The sequence below is a fragment of the Astatotilapia calliptera genome, chromosome 3 (assembly GCF_964374335.1).
Source record: "Astatotilapia calliptera chromosome 3, fAstCal68.1, whole genome shotgun sequence".
In the NCBI taxonomy this organism is placed as follows: domain Eukaryota; kingdom Metazoa; phylum Chordata; class Actinopteri; order Cichliformes; family Cichlidae; genus Astatotilapia; species Astatotilapia calliptera.
In genome coordinates this window covers 21718323-21735279 of record NC_137424.1, presented here as the reverse complement: position 1 = coordinate 21735279, position 16957 = coordinate 21718323, and the positions used below count along the sequence as shown (strand labels likewise).

The following is a 16957-nucleotide window of genomic DNA, read 5'->3' as shown; positions in this document are numbered from 1 at the left end:
CACCACACCAGGGCCTGAGTGACCGGCTGCGGCCACTTACACCACACCAGGGCCTGTGGCTGCTGGCTGAGGCCACTTACACCACACCAGGGCATTAGTTGCTATTGAGGCCAATTACACCACACCAGGGCCTGTGGCTCTGGCTGAGGCCACTTACACCACACCAGGGCCTGTGGCTGCTGGATGAGGCCACTTACACCACACCAAGGCCTGTGGCTGCTGGCTGAGGCCACTTACACCACACCAGGGCCTTAGTTGCTATTGAGGCCACTTACACCACACATGGGCCTGTGGCTGCTGGCTGAGGCCACATACACCACACCACGGCCTTATTTGCTTCTGAGGCCACTTACACCACACCAGGGCCTGTGGCTGCTGGCTGAGGCCACTTACTCCACACCAGGGCCTGTTGCTCTTGCTAAGGCCACTTACACCACACCAGGGCCTGTGGCTCTTGCTCAGGCCACTTACTCCACACCAGGGCCTGTGGCTCTTGCTCAGGCCACTTATATCACACCAGGCCCTGTGCTTCTGGCCGAGGCCATCTTCACCAAACCAGGCCCTGTGCTGCTAGCTTTGGTCATGTACAACACACCAGGCCCTGCTCTGGTTCCTGAGGCCATCTTCAACAATCCAGGGCCTGTGCTGTTGGATAAATGCTAAACTGAGCCTTTGGGTTAGGGTATTATGCAAACATGCAGGTATGGTTATAGGATTGTCTTCGTAACTTCAGGTACTTGCCACCTAATCAGTTGAATCCATAAATTGAGACATTGTGCTGGGGCCAGCAGCTTACGGCCATACCACCCTGAGCACGCCTGACCTCGTCTGATCTCGGAAGCTAAGCAGGGCTGGGCTTGGTTAGTACTTGGATGGGAGTATGCCTGGGAATACCTGGTGCTGTAAGCCTTTCATTTTCATGTCATTGAACCGCTTTTGATCCAGAGAAGGGGTGTATTAAAAAACCAAAAGCAGCTGCCCATTAATGAGGGCACATTAACGACATTGCTTTTGGCTGTTTTCCAATGTCTTGTGCTGCTAGCTGATGCCACATACACCACACCAGGGCCTGAGTGACCGGCTGGGGCCACTTACACCACATCAGGGCCTGTGGCTCTGGCTGAGGCCACTTACACCACACCAGGGCCTGTGGCTGCTGGCTGAGGCCACTTATACCACACCAGGGCATTAGTTGCTATTGAGGCCAATTACACCACACCAGGGTCTGTGGCTCTTGCTCAGGCCACTTTCACCACACCAGGGCCTGTGGCACTGGCTGAGGCCACTTACACCACACCAGGGCCTGTGGCTGCTGGCTGAGGCCACCTACACCACACCAGGGCATTAGTTGCTATTGAGGCCAATTACACCACACAAGGGTCTGTGGCTCTTGCTCAGGTCACTTACACCACACCAGGGCCTGTGGCACTGGCTGAGGCCACTTACACCACACCAGGGCCTGTGGCTGCTGGCTGAGGCCACTTACACCACACCAGGGCCTGTGGCTGCTGGCTGAGGCCACTTACACCACACCAGGGCCTGTGGCTGCTGGCTGAGGCCACTTACACCACACCAGTGCCTGTGGCTTCTGGCTGAGGCGACTTACACCACACCACGGCCTTATTTGCTTCTGAGGCCACTTACACCACACCAGGGCCTGTGGCTGCTGGCTGAGGCCACATACACCACACCAGGGCCTGTGGCACTGGCTGAGGCCACTTACACCACACCAGGGCCTGTGGCTGCTGGCTGAGGCCACTTACACCACAAAAGGGCCTGTGGCTGCTGGCTGAGGCCACTTACACCACACCAGGGCCTGTGGCTGCTGGATGAGGCGACTTACACCACACCAAGGCCTGTGGCTGCTGGATGAGGCCACTTACACCACACCACGGCCTTATTTGCTTCTGAGGCCACTTACACCACACCAGGGCCTGTGGCTCTGGCTGAGGCCACTTACACCACACCACGGCCTTATTTGCTTCTGAGGCCACTTACACCACACCAGGGCCTGTGGCTCTGGCTGAGGCCACTTACACCACACCACGGCCTTATTTGCTTCTGAGGCCACTTACACCACACCAGGGCCTGTGGCTCTTGCTCAGGCCACTTACACCACACCAGGGCCTGTGGCTCTTGCTCAGGCCACTTACACCACACCAGGGCCTGTGGCTCTTGCTCAGGCCACTCATATCACACCAGGCCCTGTGCTTCTGGCCGAGGCCATCTTCACCAAACCAGGCCCTGTGCTGCTAGCTGTGGCCATGTACAACACACCAGGCCCTGTGCTGGTTCCTGAGGCCATCTTCAACAATCCAGGGCCTGTGCTGTTGGATAAATGCCAAACTGAGCCTTTGGGTTAGGGTATTATGCAAACATGCAGGTATGGTTATAGGATTGTCTTCGTAACTTCAGGTACTTGCCACCTAATCAGTTGAATCCATAAATTGAGACATTGTGCTGGAGCCAGCAGCTTACGGCCATACCACCCTGAGCACGCCCGACCTCGTCTGATCTCGGAAGCTAAGCAGGGCTGAACTTGGTTAGTACTTGGATGGGAGACTTCCTGGCAATACCTGGTGCTTTAAGCCTTTCATTTTCATGTCATTGAACCGCTTTTGATCCAGAGAAGGGGTGTATTAAAAGACCAAAAGCAGCTGCCCATTAATGAGGGCACATTAACGACACTGCTTTTGGCTGTTTTCCAATGTCTTGTGCTGCTAGCTGATGCCAATTACACCACACCAGGGCCTGTGGCTGCTGGATGAGGCGACTTACACCACACCAAGGCCTGTGGCTGCTGGATGAGGCCACTTACACCACACCAGGGCCTTAGTTGCTATTGAGGCCACTTACACCACACCAGGGCCTGTGGCTGCTGGCTGAGGCCACATACACCACACCAGGGCCTTAGTTGCTATTGTGGCCAATTACACCACACCAGGGCCTGTGGCTGCTGGCTGAGGCCAATTACACCACACCAGGGCCTGTGGCAGTGGCTGAGGCCACTTACACCACACCAGGGCCTGTGGCTGCTGGCTGAGGCCACTTACACCACACCAGGGCCTGTGGCTCTTGCTCAGGCCACTCATATCACACCAGACCCTGTGCTTCTGGCCAAGGCCATCTTCACCAAACCTGGCCCAGTGCTGCTTGCTGTGGCCATGTACAACACACCAGGCCCTGTGCTGCTGGCTGAGGCCACATACACAACACCAGGGCCTTAGTTGCTATTGAGGCCAATTACACCACACCAGGGCCTGTGGCACTGGCTGAGGCCACTTACACCACACCAGGGCCTGTGGCTGCTGGCTGAGGCCACTTACACCACACAAGGGCCTGTGGCTGCTGGCTGAGGCCACCTACACCACACCAGGGCCTGTGGCTGCTGGCTGAGGCCACTTACACCACACCAGGGCCTGTGGCTGCTGGCTGAGGCCACTTACACCACACCAGGGCCTGTGGCTGCTGGCTGAGGCCACTTACACCACACCAGGGCCTGTGGCTCTTGCTCAGGCCACTCATATCACACCAGACCCTGTGCTTCCGGCCGAGGCCATCTTCACCAAACCTGGCCCTGTGCTGCTAGCTGTGGCCATGTACAACACACCAGGCCCTGTGCTGGTTCCAGAGGCCATCTTCAACAATCCAGGGCCTGTGCTGTTAGATAAATGCCAAACTGAGCCTTTGGGTTAGGGTATTATGCAAACATGCAGGTATGGTTATAGGATTGTCTTCGTAACTTCAGGTACTTGCCACCTAATCAGTTGAATCCATAAATTGAGACATTGTGCTGGGGCTAGCAGCTTACGGCCATACCACCCTGAGCATGCCTGACCTCGTCTGATCTCGGAAGCTAAGCAGGGCTGGGCTTGGTTAGTACTTGGATGGGAGACTGCCTGGGAATACCTGGTGCTGTAAGCCTTTCATTTTCATGTCATTGAACCGCTTTTGATCCAGAGAAGGGGTGTATTAAAAGACCAAAAGCAGCTGCCCATTAATGAGGGCACATTAACGACATTGCTTTTGGCTGTTTTCCAATGTCTTGTGCTGCTAGCTGATGCCACCTACACCACACCAGGGCCTGAGTGACCGGCTGGGGCCACTTACACCACATCAGGGCCTGTGGCTGCTGGCTGAGGCCACTTACACCACACCAGGGCCTGTGGCTGCTGGCTGAGGCCACCTACACCACACCAGGGCATTAGTTGCTATTGAGGCCAATTACACCACACCAGGGTCTGTGACTCTTGCTCAGGCCACTTACACCACACCAGGACCTGTGGCACTGGCTGAGGCAACTTACACCACACCAGGGCCTGTGGCTGCTGGCTGAGGCCACTTACACCACACCAGGGCCTGTGGCTGCTGGCTGAGGCCACTTACACCACACCAGGGCCTGTGGCTGCTGGCTGAGGCCACTTACACCACACCAGTGCCTGTGGCTTCTGGCTGAGGCGACTTACTCCACACCAAGGCCTGTGGCTGCTGGCTGAGGCCACTTACACCACACCAGGGCCTTAGTTGCTATTGAGGCCACTTACACCACACCAGGGCCTGTGGCTCCTGGCTGAGGCCACATACACCACACCAGGGCCTGTGGCTGCTGGCTGAGGCCACTTACACCACACCAGGGCCTGTGGCTGCTGGCTGAGGCCACCTACACCACACAAGGGCCTGTGGCACCGGCTGGGGCCACTTACACCACATCAGGGCCTGTGGCTCTGGCTGAGGCCACTTACACCATACCAGGGCCTTAGTTGCTATTGAGGCCACTTACACCACACCAGGGCCTGTGGCTGCTGGCTGAGGCCACCTACACCACACAAGGGCCTGTGGCACCGGCTGGGGCCACTTACACCACACCAGAGCCTGTGGCTGCTGGATGAGGCCACTTACACCATACCAGGGCCTTAGTTGCTATTGAGGCCACTTACACCACACCAGGGCCTTTGGCTGCTGGCTGAGGCCACCTACACCACACCAGGGCATTAGTTGCTATTGAGGCCAATTACACCACACCAGTGCCTGTGGCTTCTGGCTGAGGCGACTTACTCCACACCAAGGCCTGTGGCTGCTGGCTGAGGCCACTTACACCACACCAGGGCCTGTGGCTCCTGGCTGAGGCCACATACACCACACCACGGCCTTATTTGCTTCTGAGGCCACTTACACCACACCAGGGCCTGTGGCTGCTGGCTGAGGCCACATACACCACACCACGGCCTTATTTGCTTCTGAGGCCACTTACACCACACAAGGGCCTGTGGCTCTTGCTCAGGCCACTTACTCCACACCAGGGCCTGTGGCTCTTGCTCAGGCCACTCATATCACACCAGGCCCTGTGCTTCTGGCCGAGGCCATCTTCACCAAACCAGGCCCTGTGCTGCTAGCTGTGGCCATGTACAACACACCAGGCCCTGTTCTGGTTCCTGAGGCCATCTTCAACAATCCAGGGCCTGTGCTGTTGGATAAATGCTAAACTGAGCCTTTGGGTTAGGGTATTATGCAAACATGCAGGTATGGTTATAGGATTGTCTTCGTAACTTCAGGTACTTGCCACCTAATCAGTTGAATCCATAAATTGAGACATTGTGCTGGGGCCAGCAGCTTACGGCCATACCACCCTGAGCACGCCCGACCTCGTCTGATCTCGGAAGCTACGCAGGGCTGGGCTTGGTTAGTACTTGGAAGGGAGACTTCCTTGGAATACCTGGTGCTGTAAGCCTTTCATTTTCATGTCATTGAACCGCTTTTGATCCAGAGAAGGGGTGTATTAAAAAACCAAAAGCAGCTGTCCATTAATGAGGGCACATTAACGACATTGTTTTTGGCTCTTTTCCAATGTCTTGTGCTGCTAGCTGATGCCACCTACACCACACCAGGGCCTGAGTGACCGGCTGGGGCCACTTACACCACATCAGGGCCTGTGGCTCTGGCTGAGGCCACCTACACCACACCAGGGCCTGTGGCTGCTGGCTGAGGCCACTTACACCACACCAGGGCCTGTGGCTGCTGGCTGAGGCCACCTACACCACACAAGGGCCTGTGGCACCGGCTGGGGCCACTTACACCACATCAGGGCCTGTGGCTCTGGCTGAGGCCACTTACACCACACCAGGGCCTGTGGCTGCTGGCTGAGGCCACTTACACCACACCAGGGACTTAGTTGCTATTGAGGCCACTTACACCACACCAGGGCCTGTGGCTCTGGCTGAGGCCACTTACACCACACCAGGGCCTGTGGCTCTTGCTCAGGCCACTTACTCCACACCAGGGCCTGTGGCTCTTGCTCAGGCCACTCATATCACACCAGGCCCTGCGCTTCTGGCCGAGGCCATCTTCACCAAACCAGGCCCTGTGCTGCTAGCTTTGGCCATGTACAACACACCAGGCCCTGTGCTGGTTCCAGAGGCCATCTTCAACAATCCAGGGCCTGTGCTGTTGGATAAATGCTAAACTGAGCCTTTGGGTTAGGGTATTATGCAAACATGCAGGTATGGTTATAGGATTGTCTTCGTAACTTCAGGTACTTGCCACCTAATCACTTGAATCCATAAATTGAGACATTGTGCTGGGGCCAGCAGCTTACGGCCATACCACCCTGAGCACGCCCGACCTCGTCTGATCTCGGAAGCTAAGCAGGGCTGGGCTTGGTTAGTACTTGGATGGGAGACTTCCTTGCAATACCTGGTGCTGTAAGCCTTTCATTTTCATGTCATTGAACCGCTTTTGATCCAGAGAAGGGGTGTATTAAAAGACCAAAAGCAGCTGCCCATTAATGAGGGCACATTAACGACGTTGCTTTTGGCTGTTTTCCAATGTCTTGTGCTGCTAGCTGATGCCACCTACACCACACCAGGGCCTGAGTGACCGGCTGGGGCCACTTACACCACATCAGGGCCTGTGGCACTGGCTGAGGCCACTTACACCACACCAGGGCCTTAGTTGCTATTGAGGCCAATTACACCACACCAGGGTCTGTGGCTCTTGCTCAGGCCACTTACACCACACCAGGGCCTGTGGCACTGGCTGAGGCCACTTACACCACACCAGGGCCTGTGGCTGCTGGCTGAGACCACTTACACCACACAAGGGCCTGTGGCTGCTGGCTGAGGCCACTTACACCACACAAGGGCCTGTGGCTGCTGGCTGAGACCACTTACACCACACCAGGGCCTGTGGCTCTTGCTCAGGCCACTTACACCACACCAGGGCCTGTGGCTCTTGCTCAGGCCACTCATATCACACCAGGCCCTGTGCTTCTGGCCGAGGCCATCTTCACCAAACCAGGCCCTGTGCTGGTTCCAGAGGCCATCTTCAACAATCCAGGGCCTGTGCTGTTGGATAAATGCCAAACTGAGCCTTTGGGTTAGGGTATTATGCAAACATGCAGGTATGGTTATAGGATTGTCTTCGTAACTTCAGGTACTTGCCACCTAATCAGTTGAATCCATAAATTGAGACATTGTGCTGAGGTCAGCAGCTTACGGCCATACCACCCTCAGCACGCCCGACCACGTCTGATCTCGGAAGCTAAGCAGGGCTGGGCTTGGTTAGTACTTGGATGGGAGACTACCTGGGAATACCTGGTGCTGTAAGCCTTTCATTTTCATGTCATTGAACCGCTTTTGATCCAGAGAAGGGATGTATTAAAAGACCAAAAGCAGCTTCCCATTAATGAGGGCACATTAACGACATTGCTTTTGGCTGTTTTCCAATGTCTTGTGCTTCTAGCTAAAGCCACCTACACCACACCAGGGCCTGAGTGACCGGCTGGGGCCACTTACACCACACCAGGGCCTGTGGCTGCTGGATGAGGCGACTTACACCACACCAAGGCCTGTGGCTCTGGCTGAGGCCACTTAAACCACACCACGGCCTTATTTGCTTCTGAGGCCACTTACACCACACCAGGGCCTGTGGCTGCTGGCTGAGGCCACATACACCACACCAGGGCCTTAGTTGCTATTGAGGCCAATTACACCACACCAGGGCCTGTGGCTGCTGGCTGAGGCCACTTACACCACACCAGGGCCTGTGGCTGCTGGCTGAGGCCACCTACACCACACCAGGGCCTTAGTTGCTATTGAGGCCAATTACACCACACCAGGGTCGGTGGCTCTTGCTCAGGCCACTTACACCACACCAGGGCCTGTGGCTGCTGGCTGAGGCCACTTACACCACACAAGGGCCTGTGGCTGCTGGCTGAGGCCACTTACACCACACCAGGGCCTGTGGCTCTTGCTCAGGCCACTCATATCACACCAGACCCTGTGCTTCTGGCCAAGGCCATCTTCACCAAACCTGGCCCAGTGCTGCTTGCTGTGGCCATGTACAACACACCAGGCCCTGTGCTGCTGGCTGAGGCCACTTACACCACACCAGGGCCTGTGGCTCTGGCTGAGGCCACTTACACCACACCACGGCCTTATTTGTTTCTGAGGCCACTTACACCACACCAGGGCCTGTGGCTGCTGGCTGAGGCCACATACACCACACAAGGGCCTGTGGCTGCTGGCTGAGGCCACCTACACCACACCAGGGCCTGTGGCTGCTGGCTGAGGCCACATACACCACACAAGGGCCTGTGGCTGCTGGCTGAGGCCACTTACACCACACCAGGGCCTGTGGCTGCTGGCTGAGGCCACCTACACCACACCAGGGCCTTAGTTGCTATTGAGGCCAATTACACCACACCAGGGTCTGTGGCTGCTGGCTGAGACCACTTACACCACACCAGGGCCTGTGGCTCTTGCTCAGGCCACTTACACCACACCAGGGCCTGTGGCTTCTGGCCGAGGCCATCTTCACCAAACAGGCCCTGTGCTGCTAGCTGTGGCCATGTACAACACACAAGGGCCTGTGCTGGTTCCAGAGGCCATCTTCAACAATCCAGGGCCTGTGCTGTTGGATAAATGCTAAACTGAGCCTTTGGGTTAGGGTATTATGCAAACATGCAGGTATGGCTATAGGATTGTTTTCGTAACTTCAGGTACTTGCCACCTAATCACTTGAATCCATAAATTGAGACATTGTCCTGGGACCAGCATCTTACGGCCATACCACCTTGAGCCCGCCCGACCTCGTCTGATCTCGGAAGCTAAGCAGGGCTGGGCTTTCTTAGTACTTGAATGAGAGACTGCCTGGGAATACCTGGTACTGTAAGCCTTTCATGTCATTGAACCGCTTTTGATCCAGAGAAGGGGTGTATTAAAAGACCAAAAGCAGCTGCCCATTAATGAGGGCACATTAACGACATTGCTTTTGGCTCTTTTCCAATGTCTTGTGCTGCTAGCTGATGCCACCTACACCACACCAGGGCCTGTGGCTGCTGGCTGAGGCCACTTACACCACACCAGGGCCTGTGGCACTGTCTGAGGCCACTTAGACCACACCAGGGCCTGTGGCTGCTCGCTGAGGCCACTTACACCACACCAGGGCCTGTGGCTGCTGGCTGAGGCCACTTACACCACACCAGGGCCTGTGGCTGCTGGCTGAGGCCACCTACACCACACCAGGGCTTGTGGGTGCTGGCTGAGGCGACTTACACCACACCAGGGCCTGTTGCTGCTGGCTGAGGCCACTTACACCACACCAGGGCCTGTGGCTCTTGCTCAGGCCACTCACATCACACCAGGCCCTGCGCTTCTGGCCGAGGCCATCTTCACCAAACCAGGCCCTGTGCTGCTTGCTGTGGCCATCTTCAACAATCCAGGGCCTGTGCTGTTGGATAAATGCTAAACTGAGCCTTTGGGTTAGGGTATTATGCAAACATGCAGGTACGGTTATAGGATTGTCTTCGTAACTTCAGGTACTTGCCACCTAATCACTTGAATCCATAAATTGAGACATTGTGCTGGGGCCAGCAGCTTACGGCCATACCACCCTGAGCACGCCCGACCTCGTCTGATCTCGGAAGCTAAGCAGGGTTGGGCTTGGTTAGTACTTGGATGGGAGACTGCCCAGGAATACCTGGTGCTGTACGCCTGTCATTGAACTGCTTTTGATCCAGAGAAGGGCTGTATTAAAAGACCCAAAGCAGCTGCCCATTAATGAGGGCACATTAACGACATTGCTTTTGGCTCTTTTCCAATGTCTTGTGCTGCTAGCTGATGCCACCTACACCACACCAGGGCCTGAGTGACCGGCTGGGGCCACTTACACCACATCAGGGCCTGTGACTCTGGCTAAGGCAATCTACACCACACCCGGAACTGAGTTGCCGGATGGGGCCACTTACACCACAACAGGGCCTGGGACGTTTTGTCAGAACACTGGGCAACAGTCATAGCAAAGAGATGATTCTGTACCATTGATTCATTAATGTTGAATTCTCTCGCAGCTGCTCTATTCCCATGTTGTTGCAGTATATTAATAACTAACCTGGTATTGTCGATGAATGATCTCAGTTGTTCTCCTGTCTGAAGTTTGGCCTGTGTATAGCAACCTGCTATGTGATTGCATTTGTCCCTGACCACCAGAATCCGTCACGTTAACTTTTATCGAGTAGAAAAAAAGTTGGCGTTCATCCTCCAGCTTCACTGTGCTAATGTTGTGCTAACATAGCTGTGTTGCTAGCAATCACATAGCACAACATTATATACTAGGTAGTCCAACTTTTTTTTCTCACGTGGTGAGTGATATTCTGTCTATAGTTCATGTTGAATGTTAACATTTGTTTTGGTTCTTTAAATGTTAGGGGTTTAAGAGAATCTTTTCAAAGAAAAGCCTTATTTTTGTACTGCAAAGGTAAAAAATCAAACTGTATTTTTCTACAAGAGACTCATTCATCTGATAGTGATGTATCTTTTTGGTCAAACCAATGGGGTAGCAAAATCCTGTTTAGCCATGGCTCAACTAGGTCGGGGGGTGTAGCAATTTTATTCAATAACTTTCCTGGGGATCTTGTACTACAACGGACTGATTTGAATGGTCATTGGTTGATTGCTGTAATGAGAGTTGAAAGTTTGTTTTTCATTTTAGTCAACATTTATGGACAATGAAAGTCAGAATAAAATTATGTTAGACGATATAACTTCAAATATTTTTGAACTTAAAGATCAATACCCTACAGAATACTATTAGATTATTCTGTTATTATAGGTTACCTTATATATGTAATCAAAGTAGTTGAATTAGAATACTGCTGTAGATCATATTATACCCTTTAATATAGAGTGTGTGATCTGTATGTAGTTTAGTTCTCATTATACTTTTGAGTTTAAAGAACATATTCACTTATTAGTTTATTAGATAAATGTGCATCACTCTGTATCCTTGATCTGCTATGAATGTATTACACTGTTTTCTTGACATGCTTTATTGTTGAATCATAAAAAGAAGGTTGTAAGCAGGAGACTCTGTGTCTAAGACAGGGGAGATAGACCACATTCCATACCCCCACCTTTACAGAGAGCAGAGAAAGACAGGGAGCCGAGGTCGTAACTTGGACGCCGTAACAGAGAAAGAATGTGAATGTTTGGGCTTTTACAGCTAGGTGGGGGCCACTAGCGGCTATAAGAAGCTGAGTAACACGTCACCATTTCGAGACTGCTGTGACCCTCTTCAGGCATGTCTCCCCATCATGATGGTCCTTATGCTCTTAAGTGTTGAATTGTATGGAAATAAATGATTGTTGATTGAGCATAAATACACCGAGTATTGTCCTTCCTTCAGCCCAAAGATTCAAAGAATTGGGAGATTTCAACAATACATTTTAATGGGTGGTGATTGGAATATGACTCCTGATGAATGGACTGATAGATGGCCCTCAAGGACAGGTAGACCACAAAAAAATAACCTAGTTATAGATTTTTTGATAAGTAACAACTTGACAGATATTTGGAGAGTAAGAAATCCAGGAATTAAGAGCTTTTCCTGGTTTAAAACCAAATGGAGCTTGTAAATCTAGAATAGACTATTGGCTAGGAAGTGACATCATTATTAGCCACACTGTAAAAGTTGTAATGTCAAATGCACCTCTATCTGATCATTGCTTTATTGAACTGTGCTTAGAATCGAAAATTAGACAATCAAATAAAAGAACTTATTGGAAGTTCAATGCCAAACTTTTACAAAATGAAGACTACTGCAACATAGTCAAAAAAATTATAAAAGATATTATGGCTGATCATCTAATTGTAGGATATATCAGTAAATGGGAATTCATTAAATTCAAAATTAGAGAATTTAGTATTCAATTCAGTAAAAACATAAGTCAAAAGCAAAGAGAATATGAATGTAAATTATTCCAAGAAATTACTTATTGCTGTAGTAAAGATGATCTGAATACCCAAGAAAGGAGTAAACTTATGGAGTTGCAAACTAAATTAGATCAGCTCTACCTAAATAAAGCAGAAGGAGCTTTTGTGCGTTCACGGGCCAAGTGGATTGAGGAGGGGGAAAGAAATTCTTCATATTTTTTTAATTTAGAAAAGAGCAGACAGAAAAGAAATTTTACATCTTCTCTGTTAATTGATGGCATTGAATGTGACGACCCTAAAATTTTGGAGAATGAAACTTATACATTCTATTCCAATTTATACTCCTCACAGTTCTCCCAAGCAGATTGTGATGTCTTTTTTGATCAAATAGATAATCTGATCCCTAAAATTGATGAATCATTTAAGGAATTATGTGAATCTGACTTCAGAATTGAAGAGTTAGATGCATCTGTTAAGAAAATGGCACTTAATAAATCCCCTGGTCCAGATGGGCTTACAGTTAATTTCTTCCAATTTTTTTGGGAAGACTTACGGGAAATTTTATTCAAAGCTATACTGGCCAGTATTGAAAAGGGAGAATTGATATCTAGCATGAAACAAGGATTAATTACATTGATTCCTAAACCAAACAAAGATAAACGACAATTAGATAACTTAAGGCTAACTTTATTAAATACAGATTATAAAATTTTCTCTAGCTCAGTTGCAACAAGGCTCAAACAAGGGGTTTCAAGTATAATTAGTGATGTAAATGCTGTTAAAATGTTCTGTGTGGATTTCATGATGTAGATGACTGATTTATAATAAGTTACATAATTTCATGAATGTATATAGTTTGTGTTGAAATGTCTTTATTTGAAATGTACATGTGTAAGGTGTAAGAGCTAGTGTCTCATGAGAATACCCTTAACGAGAGTACACGAGACTTTTCATGGACTGTGAGGGAGCAGATGTCTCTCATGAAGCGATTTTAAGCTAAAAGTTTACTAAAAGAAAGGGCAATACAAGGACTTAAGGACCTCTTTTCAGGACAAGCAGCCAACGAGGTATTTGTCATTTGAGAAATGTTTTTTATTTGTGTTTGGACTTAATATGTGTACTGTAAAGTTGCTAATTGGTTTGTACTATTCGCTCGTGACCAGTTCTCACGGCGTATTGGCGTAATGGCGTATCGGCGTACTGGTAATGGTGAAGCTGAGGAGAGAAGGCCCAAGTAATAAACGCCCGTTTCAAAGAACCGACCTGTGTCTGTGTTGTCGTGAAGAGAGCTACAAGTGAGACACAATCAGGGTTTTTGAAAGACAGGAACATTCATAATAATATCAGATTGGTTTTAGACTTACTGGACTACAATGATCTAATTAGTGATGACAGTTTTATTCTTTTCTTGGACTTTTATAAAGCTTTCGATTCAGTAGAACATCCTTTTATTTTAGAAACACTAACTCGATTTGGATTTGGGGATAAATTTAGGAAGATAATAGATATACTGTATAATGATATAAATAGCTCTGTGTCATTAGGCTATGGCACTGGTAAAAGATTTAGCGTCAAATAAGGAATTAGGCAAGGGTGTGGAAGCTCTCCGTTGTTGTTCATAATGGTTGTGGAGATGCTCGCAATTCTAATTAAAAACAGCAGCGTTGCCAGAATTGAGATTATGGATAATTTTTTAATAATTAGTCAACTTGCGGATGACACTACTCTTTTCTTAAAAAATGAACATCAGATTCCCCTGGTAAAACAAATAATCACTACATTCTCAAAAGCTTCAGGCTTAAAGTTAAATTTAAATAAATGTGAATTATTGGCATTAAAGGAGTGTAATTAATTTTAAGACTAAACCAACACTAGCTTACTGGAAAAACGACTTCTACCTGTTGGTTAAATCTTTGACTTTAGTTAAAAAGAAAAAGGCTGCTTTTTTTGTTTCCTTTATGGAAGATTTTGATTTAGTGAGTTAATAATTTGTTAAATTATGTGACCCCATCTTTATATTTTATTTTCACTATGTATGAAAGTTGCTAATATGTAAGAAATGTCTATTCTCTGAATCTGTAATATATGGTGCATTTTGTTTGTATGTTTATATTACTAATAAAAAATAAAAAAATTTTTTAAAAAAGGTAGTCCAACTTCAGTAACCCTGCAAACGCTACTGCTGTTTAGTTTTCTGTCTTCATTTATGTTGGAAGTGGTAGCAGAGCTGTACGTTTTAATTAGTTTCAAAAATCTCTCAATCAGAACATGGTATGTCATGTTTAGGTGGAAACTAGTGAGCTAACTTCCTGTTAACTTTAACTCCGTTAATTTTAATAAATTCTGTTTTCATGGATGCCTGGATGCTAAACTTAATTGTTACACCTGGTAAAGCAGCAACGCTGATGATTTTATTAAAGATGAAAGAATTAGACCGTTTTTAACTCTGTGTTCGTTTGACTTTGGGACCTGAAGCTGTCATGGTCCTGCGACCATGACTCAGTGACTTTATGTTTATGTTCTTTATTGTTATTACTTTCATTATTATTCATGGCTGTTTTGGGATGGTTTGTGTTTCGGATTTTAGACACTGGGTTCTGGGTTTGTGCTCCCTCTGTTGGTCCCTGGTGTTAGTGTTCCCCTGTCTCGTCAGGTTAATCAGGTCCAGCTGTTTCCCCCACCTGTGTGTGATTTCCCAGTGTCTCTTTGTGTACTTATAGTGTGTGTTTTCGTCGCGTTGTCTGTGTTCATACCCTGTGAAATCCTCTGCGTGCTCTCCCTGCTGTTCTCCCTTCATGTTCAGGTTTGCCACTCCTTTGTGTAGTTTTTCCCAGTTTAGTTTGTCCTTAGTTCTGTTTGCCATCTCCACTTTATGTTCAGTATTGTCAATAAATCACCTTCACATCTAAGGAAGCGCTGCGTTTGAGTCCTCCTTCCACTCTTCACACGGCCGCTGCCCCGGACCGTGACAGTACGACGCGAACACAAGATGGACCCAGCAGCGCTTAATCCGTCCAGGGAGCTACGGGAGACGCTCATCGATGCCACACAGGAGCTGATCGACCTGTGGCTGGAAAGCCCGGGTGGCACGTCCCAGCGCGCTATAGAGAGGCGGCTACAGCGTCTGGTGACCGGTCTCCCATGGCTTCTGGACTCGCTCTGTTCGTGGGAGCGGGAGTTTCTCCTTTTGGACCTTGGACTACACCCCCCGTCTGCATTCACTTTCGAGCAGCCCGATGCGGTGAGTAATAATAATAATAATAATAATGGATTGGATTTATATAGCGCTTTTCAAGGCACCCAAAGCGCTTTACAATGCCACTATTCATTCACTCTCACATTCATACACTGGTGAGTGGGATGCATTGCTTTCCCCAGTTTCCGGGACTTTGTTTTCTGGGGCTATTCAGAGCGGGATGGGAGACTGTACGGGTCGCTTGCCTACCTTCGTGGTAACGGATCCTTCCCAAGTGGGCGTGTACAAACCCTCTGTAAAACCGAGAGACTGTTTCTCTGCCGCCCCTTCTGAGCCAGGACTTTATCACCATTCTCCGGTTCAGTTCTGTGTCCAGCCACAAGCTTCCCAGTCTGTAGCTCAACCGTTAGCCTCCCTTAAGCCACAATTTTCACACTGTTTTTCCACCGCTGTTTCTGAGCAGGGAGACAAACTGTTTCACTACGGACCTGTTCCTCAAAAGCTGGCTACATTAGAGACTATTGCTCACTCCGGGGCTTCCCCAGAGGCTGGGTTACTGCCCTCAGCTTACTCTGGACCCCTTGGAGGCCAAGATGCCAGCTGTGAACTGCACCAGGCTGTCACTGCCTGAGCAGGGTCAGTGCTCTGCGCAGCTGCAGCCCTCCTTATGTGTGCCGGAGGCCCACGTGCCTACTGGTTTTGTTTCATGTGTGCCAGAGGCCCACGTGCCTACTGGTTTTGTTTCATGTGTGCCGGGGGCCCCGGTGCCCACTGGTTCTGCGGCTGTTTTCGCTGGGGGGCCCGAGGAGCCCGTCCAGCCTCCTGTTTCGCCTGCTGGGGGGCCCGAGGAGCCCGTCCAGCCTCCTGCAGTACCATCACCAGCAGCGCTACCACCTGCTACTGCCACGCCTCAGCCTGACGCTTCATCCTCGCCTGGCCCGGCTTCATCCTCGCCTGGCCCGGCTTCAGCCTCGCCTGGTTCTGGTCCAGCTTCATCCTCACCTGGCCCAGCTTCAGCTTCAGCTTCAGCTTCAGCGTCAGCTTCGCCCGGCCCAGCTGCAGCTACAGCTTCGTCCTCGCCCAGCCCGGCTGCAGCTACAGCTTCGTCCTCGCCCTGCCCGGCTTCAGCTACAGCTTCGTCATCGCCTGGCCCGGCTTCAGCCTCGCTTGATTCTGGTCCAGCTTCATCCTCACCTGGCCCAGCTTCAGCTTCAGCGTCAGCTTCGCCCGGCCCAGCTGCAGCTACAGCTTCGTCCTCGCCCGGCCCAGCTGCAGCTACAGCTTCGTCCTCGCCTGGCCCGGCTTCAGCCTCGCCTGATTCTGGTCCAGCTTCATCCTCACCTGGCCCAGCTTCAGCTTCATCCTCGCCTGGCCCGGCTTCATCCTCGTCTGGTCCAGCTTCAGCCTCGCCTGGACCTGGCCCAGCTTCAGCCTCGCCTTGCCCGGCTTCAGCCTCGCCTGGCCCGGCTTCATCTTCGCCTGGCCCGGCTTCATCCTCGCCTGGTCCGGCTTCATCCTCGTCTGGTCCAGCCTTCGTGTCTGCACCCTCGTCTGG

At 50.6% G+C, this 16957-nt stretch overlaps 4 non-coding genes and 4 pseudogenes across 4 annotated transcripts; all 8 read left to right on the top strand.

Moving 5' to 3' along the window:
* The first annotated feature begins 790 nt into the window (after window positions 1-790).
* Window positions 791-909, top strand: LOC145427363 (5S ribosomal RNA; annotated as a pseudogene).
* A 1563-nt stretch (window positions 910-2472) lies between these two features.
* On the top strand, window positions 2473-2591 carry LOC145427420 (5S ribosomal RNA; annotated as a pseudogene).
* Window positions 2592-3805: 1214 nt separating this feature from the next.
* LOC145427093 (5S ribosomal RNA) lies at window positions 3806-3924 on the top strand. The gene has a single exon (XR_013907817.1). It is a non-coding gene; the product is annotated as a 5S ribosomal RNA (ribosomal RNA).
* Window positions 3925-5609: 1685 nt separating this feature from the next.
* On the top strand, window positions 5610-5728 carry LOC145427357 (5S ribosomal RNA; annotated as a pseudogene).
* Window positions 5729-6586: 858 nt separating this feature from the next.
* Window positions 6587-6705, top strand: LOC145427274 (5S ribosomal RNA). Its single transcript, XR_013908007.1, has one exon. It is a non-coding gene; the product is annotated as a 5S ribosomal RNA (ribosomal RNA).
* A 780-nt stretch (window positions 6706-7485) lies between these two features.
* LOC145427095 (5S ribosomal RNA) lies at window positions 7486-7604 on the top strand. Its single transcript, XR_013907819.1, has one exon. It is a non-coding gene; the product is annotated as a 5S ribosomal RNA (ribosomal RNA).
* A 1448-nt stretch (window positions 7605-9052) lies between these two features.
* Window positions 9053-9171, top strand: LOC113019788 (5S ribosomal RNA; annotated as a pseudogene).
* Window positions 9172-9871: 700 nt separating this feature from the next.
* Window positions 9872-9990, top strand: LOC113019786 (5S ribosomal RNA). Its single transcript, XR_003272099.2, has one exon. It is a non-coding gene; the product is annotated as a 5S ribosomal RNA (ribosomal RNA).
* Window positions 9991-16957: the final 6967 nt, after the last annotated feature.